This window comes from Parasteatoda tepidariorum, chromosome 1, assembly GCF_982258835.1.
Source record: "Parasteatoda tepidariorum strain Cologne lab strain chromosome 1, Ptep-v5.0, whole genome shotgun sequence".
NCBI lineage: Eukaryota > Metazoa > Arthropoda > Arachnida > Araneae > Theridiidae > Parasteatoda > Parasteatoda tepidariorum.
This window is the reverse complement of record NC_141755.1, coordinates 39,340,662-39,358,625: the sequence shown is the minus strand read 5'-3', so window position 1 is coordinate 39,358,625 and position 17,964 is coordinate 39,340,662. Positions and strand designations below refer to the sequence as shown.

The 17,964-nt window shown below is 30.4% G+C and overlaps 1 protein-coding gene across 5 annotated transcripts in view; it reads right to left on the bottom strand.

Moving 5' to 3' along the window:
- Positions 1-17,964, bottom strand: part of LOC107438242 (growth arrest-specific protein 2) — a 193,436-nt gene that overhangs the window by 89,008 nt on the left and 86,464 nt on the right. The window contains exon 1 of one of the 5 annotated variants that reach the window (XM_016050469.4): positions 7,208-7,471. The exons of 2 other annotated variants lie outside the window; for them this stretch is intronic. The gene's annotated coding sequence lies outside the window, so the exon portion shown is untranslated. Of the gene's footprint in view, positions 1-7,207; positions 7,472-17,964 lie in introns of those variants that run through there. 2 more of the 5 variants (XM_071179982.2, XM_016050471.4) reach the window with 2 other exon arrangements.

Genomic DNA, 17,964 nt, shown 5'->3' with positions numbered 1-17,964 from the left:
TGGGGTGCGATTTCGTATCATGGACGATCCAATTTGATACGAATTGAGGGTAATCTCAATAGCAACAGATACGTCCGTGAAGTGCTACAGCCCGAAGTCGTTCCTTTCCTTCAAGGCATCCCTGGAGCTATCTTTCAGCAGGATAATGCACGCCCACATGTTGCGCGGACTGTTAGAGACTTCTGTTCAGCACAACGCATGCAACTTCTTCCTCGGCCTGCTTATTCGCCGGATATGTCGCCTATTGAGCACGTGTGGGATATGGTTGGTCGGCGTCTCACTCGTGATCCGCGTCCTGCAGTTTCCAAAGACGAACTTTGGTTGCGCATACAAGCGATATGGAATTCTCTTCCTCAAGCAGATATTCAACATCTGTTTGACTCCATGCCACGTCGTATAGCAGCACTTATTGCAGCGCGTGGTGGCTGCACCAAATACTGATTTCGGACGCTTAATTTGTTTCTTTTGTTTTGAAAATTTCATCATTTATTTGTATCAGTACAAGTCGTTTCTGCATTAAATTTCATTTGATTCTGATGATTCTTTCATGGTGTTGCATTTTCTACAAACAGCAGTTTAAATTTTTAAGATTTTTGAATCTAACATTTTACCTTACTGGCTAAAAATGTTTCCTTCTTTTTTACATTTTTTTATATTTTTCCTTTTTATATTTTCTTTTTATATTTTTATTTTTTATATTTTTCTCTTTTAAATTTTTATTTTTGTATTTTTCCTTTTTATGTTTTCTTTTTTACATGCATGAAACCCTATTTTCTGCAGAAAAAAAAATCACTTGAAAGCAGATAAAAATGATTGATTAAAATGATTTTGAGACAGATAAAAATGATTGTTTTGTCAAGATGGCCATAAAATTAAAGGGCAAAAATGTCCTGGTCTTTACAGTTTGATTTTTAAATTTTCTTGGTTTTTGTTACTGAGTGAATAAAATTTATTCCTAATTTTTCAGTTCTGTTTTATTCATTGTCTACAAAATCCGTAACAAAACACTTTACGTGCTATAAAAGTAGAGTATAAAATTTTGTTTTTAAGAAAATATTCTGCAAGTAAACAAATGTATAATGTAAGGTTAATACAGTGCAAAAAATTCGGGATCAAATTACGTTTAAAGCATCCGCACTTTAGGCTCATCATCCGTGAAATCAATTTTACCTGTAAAATCCAATTTTATTGTAAAATTTACCGGACTTTTTGCAGTAATATTTAATTAATTAGAGTGATTCAGTGATATTACAGAAATTATTACTGTAAAAATTACGGTATATTAATTCTTTTTCCGTAACACATTCCTGTGAAAATGGATTTTACCGTAAAAAGTACCACCACCCTGAGTCTCGTTACTTCTAACCGTATTGTGATCGGGAATGTTTTGCTGCGTATAGTAAAAAACCGCACTTATACACAACACACACTTTTCTTTATGTATTTATTTTTTTCTTGCCGCTGCTTCTTTTGACATATCAAAAGTAAGAGTAATTTATAGTTCAATGTGGGAATAATTCGGTGTCCATTAGCATAAATGAGAAAAATAAATATTTCTTGGGATTGAATAAAATTATTTTGATTGGTGCAATATTTTTTTAATAAATATTAATAATTTTTTTCTTTTAAAATAAGAAATTTTGAAACATTAACACGTATATTTTTACTTAGTATTACAGAGATAATAAAAATAAATGTTTGAATGAGGCTTAATAAATTTTTAGTAGGTCTGTATTTTTTTATATAAACTAAGAAATCATCAGAAAATTTATTTAAGTATAGTATCATTTTTCTTTTAAAAAAAGTCTTTTTTAAGTATCTCGCACAATTTCCTTACTCTTTTTAATTATTATTATAGAAATTACATTACCAAACGCAAATGATAAGGGTTATTATTCGATTATTTTTAAAACAAAAATATAGGGAATAGGAAGATGATCGGGAATAAACACACATATCTAACAACTTTCAAAAAAATTTGAGATTGAAAAATTGACAAGAGTTATAATAAAAAAATATTAAAAATAATATTAAAAATTATTTGACTGTTTGGTCATAAATTAACAGCTGTCAGAAATGTGCTGTTAGTACTACAAAGAACGGCTGGTACTATTGCGAAATGCAGAATAAAGCAAACAATGCTAAGCTATGATGTAGATAAATTAAACTGCGTTGATACATTAAACTGCATACTGCATATCATTATAATTAAAATATAGAAAGTCTTTTTTGAATTAATTTAGAATCAATAATTCAAAATTCATTGCACTTCGATTTCATTACACTTTTATCCAAAATACACATGCGCTGAACACTTAGTGTATTGTTGAATGCCCTTTCAGAAGTTCCCTTACTATGATATTTAATTAGGGAATATAATTGGTATTTAATGAGTATTTATAATTGCTCATAATAATATTTAATTGTTAAGAACATGAAACCAAACTAAGTAAGTATTGTGTATTTCACTTTAAGCATTGTGGAGGACATGAAATAAAAGAATGTTTATGAATTGTACGTCAGTATCATATTAATTATTGTTATAAATCCTCAAAGAGATTTAACAAATTCATATTATCAGGGGCTGCAGACGAGGATCAAAAATGGGGAATATAGTTGGAAATGCTGTATCATCACTCACATCAGCAGCTATACCTCCATTGGCTAGAATTATTCTCCCTCTTTTTATCACATTAGCGTTTGATAATCCCAAAATTACGAACAATTTTAAATCGAAGTATGATTACATGGTAGGTAAGTAATATTTGCATTTGCAGTTTTTCTTTGTTTTGCGAGTGTTCTTGTTTATTTTCCCGTTTCTTTTTTTTTTTTTTTTTTTTAGAGATTTTAATTTTATTTTTCTTCGATTGAATTCTTAAAAACAATTTCGCTTTTTTACAATTTAGTCAAATATTATTTAGGCAATATTCTATTCTTTTGATATCTAAACAAAATATTTAAAGTCAAACTTTACTATAGTGACATATTCAACCAATGCTCTAGTTCACTAATCTCGTTCAGGAATTTCCCATAGTTTAGAAAGATACGTTAAAGGTAGTTGTAAAGTTTTCTTCCCACTCATCTCAATATCGTTAGAAAAAGATATTTAGACAGACTTTAGCACAATTAACTGGCCAGTACAAACGGAGTTTTATCCTCCGTAAGTTAGTATTGTACCCAACAACAGGAACAGCACAATTTTTCAAAAGATATTTTTCCATTAGAAAATAAGCACTAACATTAAATTAACACTGATGGCGATTAAAACAAACATCACCATGTTATCTTAGAAAAATATCCCCTAATTGAAACTGCAATAGGTTTAAAACGAAAACAAAGAAATAAAATAAATTTGTTATCAAGTTGGTGAATGATATTTCAATAGCTAATTTCTTTCTATAGTTGGGGCAGGAGCAACAAATTCTACGATAGCAGCTCGGCTTTCTGAAGATTGTTGTGTATCAGTACTACTTCTTGAAGCCGGTCCAAAAGCCCTTCCAATTACAGAAAGACCAGCGCTTCAATTTTTCTCTCAAAACAGCCAGAATGATTTGGGTTACAAAACTGTTCCACAAAAGAGGGGAGCCCTACGTCTACTTAATCACGTAAGTGAATTTATTTAAAATAACTGAATTAATAAGTTGGTTAGCTGGCAGTATCTCAGCTCAGTATCCTCATGTGAGGACATGTAACAGTTTTTATATATATCTCTCTCTTTTAGAAAAGATGGGAAAATTGGCTGCACAATTAATATTACTGTTTATCTGAACTAAAACGTTTGTATAACGTGGTACATTAGTAATATATGAAGCTTCGATGAGGTTCGATGGTATTTATATTTTAAATACGAGTACATTGTTTCAATGGAAATTCATTTGGGGGGATACGGAAAATATTCGTTACTCATCGCTATTTCGGATTTTACTAAAAATTTGACTGTATCAACCTTTCAAACTACCCAAATGCTTCATATGGTGATTGATGTTAAGATAGAGAGAGCACAAGAGAAGAGAATTGGAATATCATTCGTTAAATTCAAATAAATAATTGGAAATTAAGTTTCCGCAAAATGACGCTATCTATAGTGCTTTTAGAAATGCCGATTTAAGAAACCGAATGTACAATTTGCTTTCAAACCCTTAATCTAAGAGTCAATAAACGTTTTATTTAACAATTTATAAAAGATTACGAGGGTAAGGCCGGTATGTAGAGATTAAAGATAAGTATTTCGGAAGCATTTGTTGACCGAAGGCTTTAATGCTATCTGATTCAATTGATTTGTATTGACATATGAAGGCACCCTTTTTAATTTTTAAATATCGATAATAACGAATGTAGAAAGAAAGAAAAATGCAATTTTTTTTGTTTGATACTCGAATTCTATTCAAACAGATAAAGATGAACAATGGTATAAATAATTTCTCTTATCTATCTATAAAAAAAACGCGGCATAAAGATTCAAACATATAAGATTATCTTCCTAGTCCAGCAGCAGTGCGGTCTACCTCAATATAAAGAAGTGATTTTTTTTTATTTATACAACCTATCATTCTGTATGTTGACCCATAGCATGATTTAAATTTGAAAGAAGTTTCTCACATGTAAGTGTTCAGAGAAACTGTAGTCACTTTCTCATGAAGTTTTCTAGTATGATGTTTGGATTTTGATTTCCCACACTGTAATAAATTTGGGCGTTCAGGGTCCACCTGTTTTTAATATTCAGGTAAATTAAATAAATTAAGTACAGAACTATACTTAACTTGGAAAATAATTATATAAAATTGACAAAACACGAATATCCGGGTTCTTAACCCCCCCCCCCAAAAAAAAAAACCACTCAGAAATACCCAATAAAACCCGGGACCAAATGGATATTTTTTTTAGTATCTTTTATAAACATAATCAAATTCTTCCAACATATCAATTCTTATTTTTTATTTGACTTATATAAATACATAATAATACATAACCCTTCATTCAAAACTTGATGCATTCAGATAAATATGTATGTAACTTTGAATTAATATTATAATTTTTCTTGCTTCAACATTAAGAAAAATCATTTTTTTAAAACAAAAATTTGAGCTAACCTAATGTTATTTGGTTTTAACTGAACAGGTGTAAAGTACAGGCTGGAATAACTTTGTCTTTCTTATAATCTCCTTAATGCTCCTTAAGTTTTCATATACGAATAAAATAGGCATATACAAGTGTTATAACAAAATATTAAAAATAGTACTTTTTAATTATTTTCAAAAGAATATTTTTGCTTTATAAAATAAACAAATGAATGGCTTAGACTAAGTTGTTTGTAGTTATATTTTAATGTTACAATAAGTGATTTAAATGTAAAAATTCTTTAAAATTCAAATTATGATAAAATACTGAATAACAGGAAATTAAGGTACAATATTGGAATAACTTTGTCTTTCTTATAATCTCCTTAACGCTCCTTAAGTTTTCATATACGAATAAAATTGGCATATACAAGTGTTATAACAAAATATTAAAAATAGTACTTTTTAATTATTTTCAAAAGAATATTTTTGCTTTATAAAATAAACAAATGAATGGCTTAGACTAAGTTGTTTGTAGTTATACTTTAATGTTACAAAGAATGATTTAAATATAAAAATTCCTTAAAATTCAAATTATGATAAAATACTGAATAACTGGAAATTAAGGTTAACTTATTTTGCATTATAGACTTTATTTAATAAAAGATTGATTATTATGATTAATTATTTAATTCATATTATTATTTCATTAATAAATTATTTCATTCATATTTTAACAGAAAAAAATAAATAAATTAACAAAATGAATAAGTAAATAAATAAACTATGACTTAAGTATTTAAAAACGAATAAATAAAACGGAAAACAGCATATTTCTCTGACCCCCAAATTATGCTTTTATTTCTGGTCAAAGAAAGAATTAATTTATGAACCTTTTATTAATACCGATAAAAAAGGGTACTATATAAAAATTAAAGCTATTTTTTTATTTCAATTAATTATTTAGTTATTTTTCCATGAAAAATTTTTTAAACTAAAATTGTTCTCTTTTGAATTAAATATTAAAATTTAAACATAAAAAGTGCTAAAGCGAATATGATATTATAAAAAATGTGCTTGTTTTTTAAGCGAAATCTTTTTGCAATGAAGCCGTTAAATTGATCAAAAAGTGAATGAAAATATGTGTTGTTGTTAAACATCAAACAAAAAATCAATAAATAAAACTGTAACAATGGAAAAGTAAATAAAAACTACATGCACTGTAACAAAAAAAATAAAAAAAATCTTTCCCAACATCAAGAATGTTGATAACTAAACACCAAAATTTTTACTGTGTACAGAATATCTAGAACAAAATGAAAAGTTACGTAATTTACGGGAAAAGTTGAGACCAAAATAGTTCAGAATTCGTACCTAAGGAAGTAGCTTATTCGATGTATTTAAATTTAGAAGTTAATTTTAAAAAAAAGAGCAAATACAATATTTATGTGTATTGTTTCATTTGGTAATCTCTGTCCTTCATCTAGTGTTGAGTTTATAAAGCAAATCGCTTAAATTTCTTTAAATTAAGAAAATAGTTACTGCCCCTGATTCAAGAAATTTTCGAGGCCTGCTATTCTCCTTATTTGATGCGAATCAATAGTGACATTCTGATTGTCATAAATTTTTTGAGTTATTTTGTTTTAAGTTTTAAAATTGAAGTTATTATTACAAGTAGTATAATTCTGAAGTAAAGTAAATTTGGCAAATAGTCTCTGCTATAGATTTAACGAATAATTTAAATGCTAATGGAAAAGTTTAATTTGTAATGTAAGAAACATAACATAAAACTAATAAAAATATTTCAATAAGTTAAATTAAAATTATTTTCAGTATGATTTTACTATAAAAGCATAATTATTATTCACTTTTACACGACATTCAGTTCCTACTAAGAGGATATTTACCAATAAAAATACATGGGGGCTACTAAAAAAATGATTGTGTTCTAATAAAATGATAAGTATCACCAGTTTATGCAATGCAATGTTGATGACGCAATAATACAAGGCAAACATAACAGCATTTTTTTAAACACTATTAGTAACACATTGCAAGAATAATAAAACTATTTTATCAAGATTATTAAGATTAATTAAGGGGAAAAAAATTTAATTCAAAAAAAACTTTCAGACAGAAATATTACTTACATTTTTCTTCAACAATCTACGTTAAAAGTAATGAAGGAATTTTAGCACGTGGCTTAACGAAAATTTCCACACAACACAACTGATCAAACAAATGATGTAAGGCCAAGGACTTTTATTTTATAGATCAGATTCTTTTTATAATGGATGAAAAATTTAAGCGAAAAGTTTAATGCAGTAAAATTACAAATTTATACTATAAAAACAGTAGGAAAATAACCACATTTACACAGAAAGTTCGACAAAATTCTTCGTTTACAAAATAACAGGGGTGAGAAGAAAAGAGGGGGCGGAAATGTAGGGGTAAGGTACCGGTTTCGAGGGATTAGTTACAGGTAACGGGGGAAATAACGAACGTTTGTCAAGGTTTTGGATCGTCATGTATATAATTAAGTTACTATATTTAAGATTACTTCTATTTGTTTATATGTAATGCACATAAAATCACTTTCTCCATGCGTCTTCTCAATATAATATTTTATACCAAACAAAGTAGAAATTAGAGCCAATAATCGAACCAGAATACTTACTCTCGTATTTGAACATGAAAAATTATGGCAACTAAATTCTATTTATTAAATTATTAAGATTTTTATTTAAAAAAAGTTTTACTTTTTTCCATTTTTAGAAATAAATTTGGTCTTACTCTTTTTGGGTTCAATTTAGTGCCTAAGAATGCGATGCGATTCCCTTTAAGAAAGTTTTCGAACTACTTTCGGACAGTTTTCGAAGCAAAAAATATTACCTTCATTGCAGTAATACTTATGAGTGAATATTATGAAGTTGTTAAGAAAGTTATTTGTTGTTTAAGAGTCAATTCAATAATATTAATTTCAGTAGTCGATCAATTCAATCGCTCCGTACGATGGAGAGATCTGTTGGTCATGCATGACTCTTTTGTACCACTGTACCATTTATAACCAAAAATTAACCACATCACGAGCCATGAGTTAATTAAAACATTTAATTAGTAATTTTTAATTATTTATTTTACTTATTTTATTACTCTTTCTTTTAGTTACAAGCTTAACTTCATAGTTTTTAATTCAAACCCATTTAATAATAAAGACAATTCCATACATTGTCGCAAACATGTGTAATCAAAAAATATTATGTGAAAACTTCTATATCATCCAAGATAATAATATAATAAATTTTCATGCAAAGCTGAATAGTTTATAAAACTTTACGAAAAGCTAAATTGTAAATGGAACAAAATGTAAAGTTAAATGGTATACCCTTAATGCTAAACACAATAGTTACTGGAAATACAAACACAAATTTATAACAATATTGTTTGAGCAAAAAGTTATAAATTAAATATGTTATCTTTCAAGGTTTGATATTGTTGTTTGACCGGACAGATGAACGTGGGAGACATGATTTATTATGAAAATGGAGCCGCAAATTGAGTGTTGGAAATAACAATAGAGGTGTCTTTCAAAAACTTGCATTCGAAATTATTAACTTGTTTTTAAACTTGATATGCAGAATAATGACAATAAACACTTTGTTTCATTGACTGCAGAATAACAATGACTCTATATTTCTACATAATGATGTTTTCTTTCTCATCCTTGGTAAACAACAATTATAATAAATAAAATTAGGTTTATCATGTGTTTTACACTATGCGAGTAACACCTAAACTTTAAGGATATTACGATCTGTAATATGTTCCGCTACTATAGAATTGAGTACTTGCACTTCAAGAAGATCACAGATACCCACACGTGTGACCTATGACGTCAGAACCAGCTGATCGTTTATAAGCAAAATGGCAAGTTAAAGTTGAGCTAAGTTTCTCCTCATAAGTTAGAATGGTAATTAACGTGAAGTTAATTAACTACAGCTCCGAATCACACATCGAATTTATTGAAATATAATTCTTTCTCGTCTAAATTTTTTACTTAACTTCGATTTATTATTTGTTTACGTATTTTATTGTAACAGTGATATGTTTTTGTTTTGTGTACCTGGCAACTTCGATGCATAATTAGTTTGTATGTTTTTCATGACTTCGTGCGTGTCTTTGTATTAAGTAATATAGTGAAATAATTGAAATCTTTATGTCAGAATAATTGATGCGTCAGGATACTTCATACTTGATGGGTTGGTTTACTCGAAATAGAATGGAAAGAACAATTGCTAATGTAAACAAATGCCATGTTTCAACAACCAATTAGGATCAAGACTACGTCATTGACTTAGGATCAAGACTACGTCAAGATATACTACGTCATTTCCAGGCATACCATTGTCGGCAATAATCTCTTTACATACAGGGTGGCACATAAAAAAAACGGAAAAAATTTATTTAACAATCCAATAAAACAAAGAGTGATGGAAGTGACACATTTTATTCATAGTACTTGAAACCTTAAAATTTACCATATAAGAAACATTAATGGAATTACTAATTTTTTCCTATGTACCACCACAAATTCCATTATTTCTTTATCCTTTGGCAAATACTAAAAATATTATTCATTTCTTTAGGTTGTCTTAAGCAATAATTTAAGTAATGTTTAATAGTTAGTCATACGCTAAGTATTTAATTAAAATGATTTTGTATTTTTATTGAAATAAAAAGTTAGTTACTCGGTAATTATTTAGATTAATTGGTTGCATAAATCATAAACGGTGCTACGTGATGGACCTTGCCCTTTTCGAGAAATAGTATGTATATATTATATGGTACTCAAGTTATGGCTCGAGGGGTGCGTGAGGAAGTAGTACAGCATGTAATGTCATGAGTTATCTTTCTAATCTCATGACAGAGATGGGAATAATTTTAATACATCTACTGGCATACTATGATGGCATGTCTTGAATTCATCTTTACGTTGCTTTATGTAATTTAATGGCTGCTGGGCAGATTACTACTTATTAAAGATAGAGATATAATTATTAAAGATAACATTATTAAAGATTAGATTATTAAAGATTAGATTACTAAAAGTAAGATTATTAAAGTTCAGATTAATAAAGAACTTTGAAAATATCTCAGACATCTCTTGATAGAAGTTAAAATTGAAATCAAAGTACCTCGTGGACAAAGACAGTAAAAAACCTCGGTTGATTTACTGTTTAAAACTAATTAAGGCAATAAGATTGGAGGAAGAGAATATTTAAATGCAGTTGTGCTGTGCATTTGCCCTGGTTATTATATAAGTTTATACGTTGTACAAGACAAATTTGAAAGGTGATCAAGGTTGTCGCCAAAGGTTGTTAGTATTGTTTATAATCTTGTTAAAAACAAACAAATGCAGATTTTATAATTATTTTTTAATAATCATAGCTGAACAGCCGATGCTGTTTTGGGTTTACGACTACTAATGTTCAACTCCGCAGCCTTGTAATTTTGAATCCAATCCAGAAGACAAGGGAACTACTGGATCAAGTATTGGGAGAAATTTGCCCTCCTGGAGGACTTTTTGATGGAACTAGACCGCATTTGCGTTGCATACAGAGGAAGACCACGAGAACCTCCCACTGTTAGCCTGACTGCAAGAGGACTCTAGCCCATGATCTGTCTGCCAAATGATGATATTTCATGTCAGCAGATCCAAGTCGATTGCAGGCATGGACAAGAGGTGCATGCGAAAACTGTTACAATTGATTTTTCCCCGTTTATATGTGGATCTTTAGAAAAGGAGTCGTCAGCGCGGGAATCTACTGTGGCAATTTGTATAAAAAGTATGTTGGGCACTGGCTGCATGAACAAGATTTGGATTTTAAGAGTGGGCAACTGGAAACATATCGGTATTAGTTATTGTTCAATATTCTATTAAAAGTTGAGAACTATAGTATTATAAGAAGGTTAGTTTAAATGCACTGCAAACGGTGTTAATTGTCCTCTAATAGTGAATTTTCACCTCGTTTATGGTCGCTTTCTAGGTTGTACAATATCACGAAGATATCTTTTCAAAATTTTGTAAATCTAGCAATTGAATTATTTGTGCTGTGGAATTTTATTTTAAATTTTTATTGGTTTTCTCTTCGATATCGAAAATTTTTGCTTGTTGTCTTATTTATGTTACTTGCTTTCGTTTAGTAATGAGTAGACATCAGTCCATACTTCTTGATGTAATTCTGTATTTCTCAATGGATTTATTACAAAGAGTATACTAAGTCTTTGAAAATACTGTATTAGGAATAATCCTTTCAAGACTATTTTCGAACTTTTATAAAAGAACGCTTTTCTTATAACAGCATATTTATTTTTCATTGATCAGTTATTAGATCCTATAGAAGATGATATCTGGGTCCAGTGGCGTACGCAGAATTTTTTCAAGGGGGGGGGGGGGTCATAATTTTCAGAAATTACTAAAAGAAATTCGAGTATGTAATAAAGCACTATTACTTCCCTAATTTAGACAGCTAGACAATTTTGACTTTTTATTTCGACAATATTGTTTAGTTACATTTTGCTTTTATCTTTTAAGTTTAAGAATATAATTTTTTTTATAATAAGAGGTAAAATATTTTATTTTTATTAAAAAGTAGGAATAAATCAAGCCAGAAGAAACTACTCATACTGTAACAGCTACCTAAATAATAACCATATAAATGTGAATATTCCATAGAAAACCAATGAATTTAACTAAAAAATGACTTACCAACAAATAGGGAACTAAACCAGTATACAAACACGCTAAAAATTTATTGATTTATACTGTAATATCCAAACGACGGGGTATTTTTGCAAGTTCGTTTAAAATGTCTTCGACAGCTGGGGTAAATTTTCTATGAATGCTTAAGAGCGCCAATCCATTCATTCTATTATTTCTCGTTGAGTTGCGTAAATAAGTCTTCAAACGGCGCAAAGTCGAAAAGGATCTTTCGTTTGCACTCGTTGAAACAGGTAGAACGACCAATATTTCTAGGAGTTTGAAAATATTTGGTGTTATATCTTTATTGCACATTCCAAGAGCATCCGCCGCAGTTTTTGGAACACTACCTCCGTCTTCACTAATCCTTTTTAATCTTTTATACCAGAGTTTTAGTTCAGACTTAAGGCTTTCTTCACAGGTATCCAAATCTCCAGCGTAAAATTCCACTAATGCTTCAAAAGCCTTTATGTTTGAAGGTTGGCAAATGAAAGGATCGGCAGGTAGAAGACACTGAAATCCTTTCAAAATATCACGATGCAATACAAAACTTAAGTTTAATTGTGTTATAAAATTTTCTATAAATGGAATAAAAACACTAACTCTGAAATATGTTTCCGGTGTCGATGAGGGAAAATTATCGCGATTTTTCTGTCTTCCTGTTATTCTAGGGATTCGCATGGAAGTGGAAGATCCAATGCTTGTTAGCATTAGAGAAGAAGAGCTGAATATTTCCGAGAATGTTTCAGAGGCATTTTCACGCATTAATTTTAGATCTTTAATGACATCTTCTGCAAGACTCACTGCCTCTATCAAATCTATGCTTGTTTTTTGTAGGTATCTACAGAGATGGATTGTTATGGTGAAAACTTTGTAAATGCACAAAAGAGATATTATGAACTGGCAATTAGATACTGTGCACAGTCAAGTGGCTCACCCTGGGTAGCTGATTCCTTATCCTTCCATTCTGATATTTTTTGTAGTGTTTCGGCGATAGGCTCGAAAAGTTCCACCACAGCGGTTACTGAGTCGTATCTTTCCATCCAACGGGTTGCACATAGCTGTTTAATTTTCTCCCTCTTAGAGCTGTTTTCCATCTCCTCTATTGCTGAAGATAGGACATACTGTCTTTTTGGCGTATTTAAAAAGTCGTATAATGTTTTAATTGTCCCTAAGCAATTTCTAATGTCAGTTATTTCGCATGCATTTGATACAGCCAAATTGAGGCTATGAGCAGAGCAATGTACATAGAGTGCTGATGGGACAATACTTTTAACTTTTCCACTCATTGATGCAGCACCATCGTACCCCTGTCCACGTAACTTTTTTATATCAACTTTCATAGACTGTAATTGGTCTAATATTGTTGTTGCTATTGCTTTTCCGGTTAAGTCATGCACCGGAATGAATTGCAAAAACTGTTCGGTGATGCTAAAATTTTCTTTATCGACATATCGAACGCATAACGATAATTGCTCTATACCTGCAATATCAGTTGTTTCATCTGCAAGAATGGAAAAGCAAGTTGCATCATTAACCTTGCTGACTAGTTTTTGCAGGATTAAAATATTGCAAATCTCAATAACTTCGTTCTGAAATCGAGGGCTGGTATACTGAGCATTTTTTCTGCTTGACTCCAAAATGTTCTTAAGAGTCGAATCGTTCTTACTCCGGAAACGAAGCAATGCCCGAAAATTTCCGTCGTTCTCTTCACCTGGTTGTTCAGCAATTATTCCCGAATCCTTACGTCCTCTTAGAGCGAGACCTTGATTTCCACAAAATGGATGGTTTCAATGATTGGAGTAATCTTTTTTCTATTTTCTAATTTTCTTCTGCTTGCTGCACTGTAAACTTGTTCATCCACAGGTTTCATTTTTCCAAATATCATATCGTTTAATGTCCCAGCAGTTTCGATCGATTTTTTGTGATAAAGACATTTCTCGTGTTCAGAAAATCGCTTTACAGCATTTTTCCAGTTGTCAAATTTTACATTGCACAGTTGGCCTAAAGGTTGCTTTCCAGAACCGGCACCACTTGGGGCGAAAAGTACACAAAATTTGCAAAAAGCAACACCCTTAACCTCTGAATATGCAAGCCATTTCCAGCGATAAAGCCATTTGTACTGAAATTTCAATTTTCTTTTTCCTTTTTCAGGAAAAACAAATGCTGGATTGGGTTCCCAAACATTTTTCAGTATATCCAGTGTTTTATCCTCGCATGTATTATCTTCTGAAAAAAGTCCAATGTCATATGAGTGGGAAGTAACACTTTGAGGGCCGCTTTCACATTCATCAGATTCTGTTACGCTAGAAACGTTTTCTTCAACGGAAGTATCACATTTCTGTTCAACAGAAAAACTTACATTGGTACTAGATGCTGTCACCTCACTAATTTCAGGTCGTGATTTTTTCTCAAAGTAATTAAAAATTGTTAAATTCCTGCGTTTAGACATCCTAAAGATCCAAGAACAGCAAAAATATATACATATATATTGGCACAGAAATATCCACTAAGCTACGATCTCAAAGTTTCGAGCTGGAATGAATAACTTCAACGAGCACAGAGTCTCCAAAACAAAACAGATTTAGAAACAAGCTCCGAATGACAAGCGGCAGAGATAACTCTTAGTCTGACTAAAATCGAAAATAAATGTAACCCCCTTTCATATAATGTTTTTTAACCGCATCTACAAAATTCTCGAATTGTCTCAAAGACGACAGAACGTCTAGGATTCCAGACCTCGCGAATGCCAGCCAGTCTCGAAAACTATCGCGACTGGCAGGTCAGAAAGGAACCAGTGATCGGGGCTCGCCCGTAACAGTATCACGTGAATTTGGTTTCAAAAATACAACCCTATTATAGTAAATGTTTTATCAGTATTCTGAGAAATACCGTGAGAAAAAAAAAGTAGGCATAAGGCAAATAAAAATATATAGTCTTAAAAAATAATAACCCGCATAATTTCTACTAAAATTTTTATTTTTGTCTGTATTATTTTGTAAATTCACTTTGTCTGAGCTCAAGGGGGGGGGGTTAAACCCCTAAACCCCCCCTTGCGTACGCCCCTGTCTGGGTCACATATATCTATAGAAAGGACGATGGTGACCCAGTTGTTAAGAGGCTGACTTTTGGAAAGCTTACTGGCAAATGAAAAAGGGGAACATCAAATACCAGTTGTATTGATTCTGCGGAAAAAGATCTATGGCTGTTTTTTGTAGGCTCCGTCGTAATATGGAATGGTGCTTTTTACTAATAATATGCTGTTTTTATAACAGCTGTGAGTCTGCAACTGTTACTCATGACTGTTAAGCCAAGTTTAACCTATCTGAAGTTTAACCTATCTAACCGCTGTCAACGCTTATTTTGAAAATGGTGCAAAACGTCAATATGGAGAAAAGCCACAGTTTTGTGAAAATTAAAGGCGTTTGCTTTCTAATTTTTTAATATTCAAAAACTTACTCCAATGTATACATCACATACACTAATAAAAATTTGCAAAAACTGAGAATAAGGCAGTGAGTTTGATAATTCTTACCTACGTGGAAAAATGTCGCCAAATTAGCGATTTTTAGCAAAAGTTTAATAGCTTTTAAAATATTTAAGTTATTAGTCTGTTTTAAAGACCAGATAATTCTTCGCGTCAAGATTATATATAATTAAAAATCATGGCATTGCTTCAAGTGTAAGGCACTTACACTATGACTTTTTTTATTTTTCTTAGCGACAGAGCTTCGAAAATCAGCGTTAAAATCATAAGCATCAATAGATGGAGAAATCTAGAGTTTGATAGCGCCAAATGTAAGCGACTTAGTGGGAGGATACTGGCCTATACTAAGCTGCTGTGCTGATTTAGGAAGGATAATACAAATAAGTGTTTTTAAATTTTGGACTCATTTCTCGTACTAGGTTCCAGAACATTAATGTCCCATTAGTCTTTTTGAGAGGAACATATGTTGTCCCATTAGCATCTGTCGGTAACGGATGGTAATAAAATAACAAACTTTCTAAAACATGTAGTTTTACAATAGCTGCTAACTATTCAAATAGGAGGAGAAAAGTTCAAGAGACTGTAATGTGCAAACATAACATTAAAGAGGGATCTATTTTGCCCAACAGTCTATTTGGAAAGTCTGACGGGACATATATGTCCAGTCAGGTTCCAAAGGGTAAAATGGAAAGGGTAAATAATAATAAATGAGCATTGTGCAGTTCATCTATCATATTCACACATTCATCAGGCATTACAAATACCCTGATCACTTAAGATTCTCTCCAGATCCGAGACGTTTTTGGCTCCAGTCAAAGACTCGACAACAAGATTTTAGCATGTCTCAATGCACGTTCTCCAAATACGGTTATATTTAATGTTAAAAAATATGGATTAATTTTATTTTTATAGGATTTGTTTAATGCAGACTTTTTATATAAAATAATAATGATAATAATTATTATTATTATTATTTTTTTTTGCTATTGGTAGCCTGTAAAAATTATTTGCTAACTATGAGTTTATCTTGGGAACGTTTCTTTGTTAACAAACGTAGTATTGACAGCTTAATGAGTTGCTTTTTAGGCGAGGAAAATGAAGTACCTACAAAGAATATTAAAAAATATTTTAAATCAAGATATATTTTTTAACATTGCATTAAGGGTGTGGCAAAATTTGTCTGGGTGGAGACTCGCGCGATATTTGTTTTTCGTATGAAATATTAAATAAATTGCATTGACGACTATAAGATTCAGGGTTGTTTATATAAGAATAGCCTCATATAAAGGATCATTTTGAACATCAATAATATATAAGTTTCTATTTCAATAGAATTTGACCATTAAATTGCGTGAGAAAAAGAAATTAAAGACATTAGTTTGATTTCAGTTATTTTAAGCATTAGTAAATGCAGTATGGATAATGGATTCTACTACAGTACTAATTAATTGAAAATGTTATATAAGAATTTAAAAAGTGACAGTATATTTTTTATGATAACCGGCCAATAAAAAACAATATAAACTACATTGAAAGGCAGAAGTTACCATATCATTTAATTGGCAAATTAATGATCATCGACTGTCAATGATCGTCAGTTCAGTAGCGCTGATAAATACAGAAATACAAGGACAGAAATGAATAATGTATTCTACTATAATGTATGAATAATGTATTCTACTATAGTACTTAATAATAATTGAAAATATCATGTAAGTATTTTAAAAAGTGACAGTATATTTTTTTATGATAACCAGCTAATCCAAAACAATGATAAGCAAATTTTTATGTTGTTATCTATAAAACACTTATTAGATGGTAAAACACATCAAGGTTGATTATTTTTTCACGATTCATCCTTAAAAGGAAGCACAATAAAAATAAATATAATTAGCATCATAAATAGTTTCAAAACAATATGGCGACTTTGAACGTAATCCCTACACATGCCAACGTCATTCTTATATAACTAATTTTTCATCAAAAAAATATAGGATTTGATGAACAAGAGCTGATGTCGCTATACTATGCCAAACTCAAGGCCGAAACAATATGTTATTTTTTGCACCAAAAAAAAAAAAAGGAAAAAAGAACTAAATTGTGATGAAAACTATGTTTGAAGTAAAACTAGAAGCGATTTAACGAACGTGCAAGTTAGTAAAAAGAATAAAAAAAATATCTCAGGATCTTTAAACTATAAACGTATCACTTGTTTATAACCGAAAACATAAAGCCATTCAATATTCTTAAATCTCTTCTTAGAGCAGATTTTATGCTCTTATGTGAAAAATTATAGATTTTTTGAAGGTAAAAAAAATTAAATCTGTCAACAACTTACGAAATTGTTACTTACTGATATTATAATAGCACGAAACAAAGCTTTAATTCTAAGTATTGCCTCGCGCATGTTTTTTTAAAATTTTGTTTTTGTAATTTTAGAAAAATAGAATATTTAGCGCTAGATGGTAGTACATAACCATGTAAGATTAATAAAATGCAAATTTATTTATCTATAATATTTACATAATAATATCATTTAATGTAATAATATCCAACACTAATTAATATATAATAATATCAGACATTGAAACTGAAATATGAAGATTTTAAAAGATCTACGAAATAAATGAAGATTTTTTTCGATACATCACAACACTCTC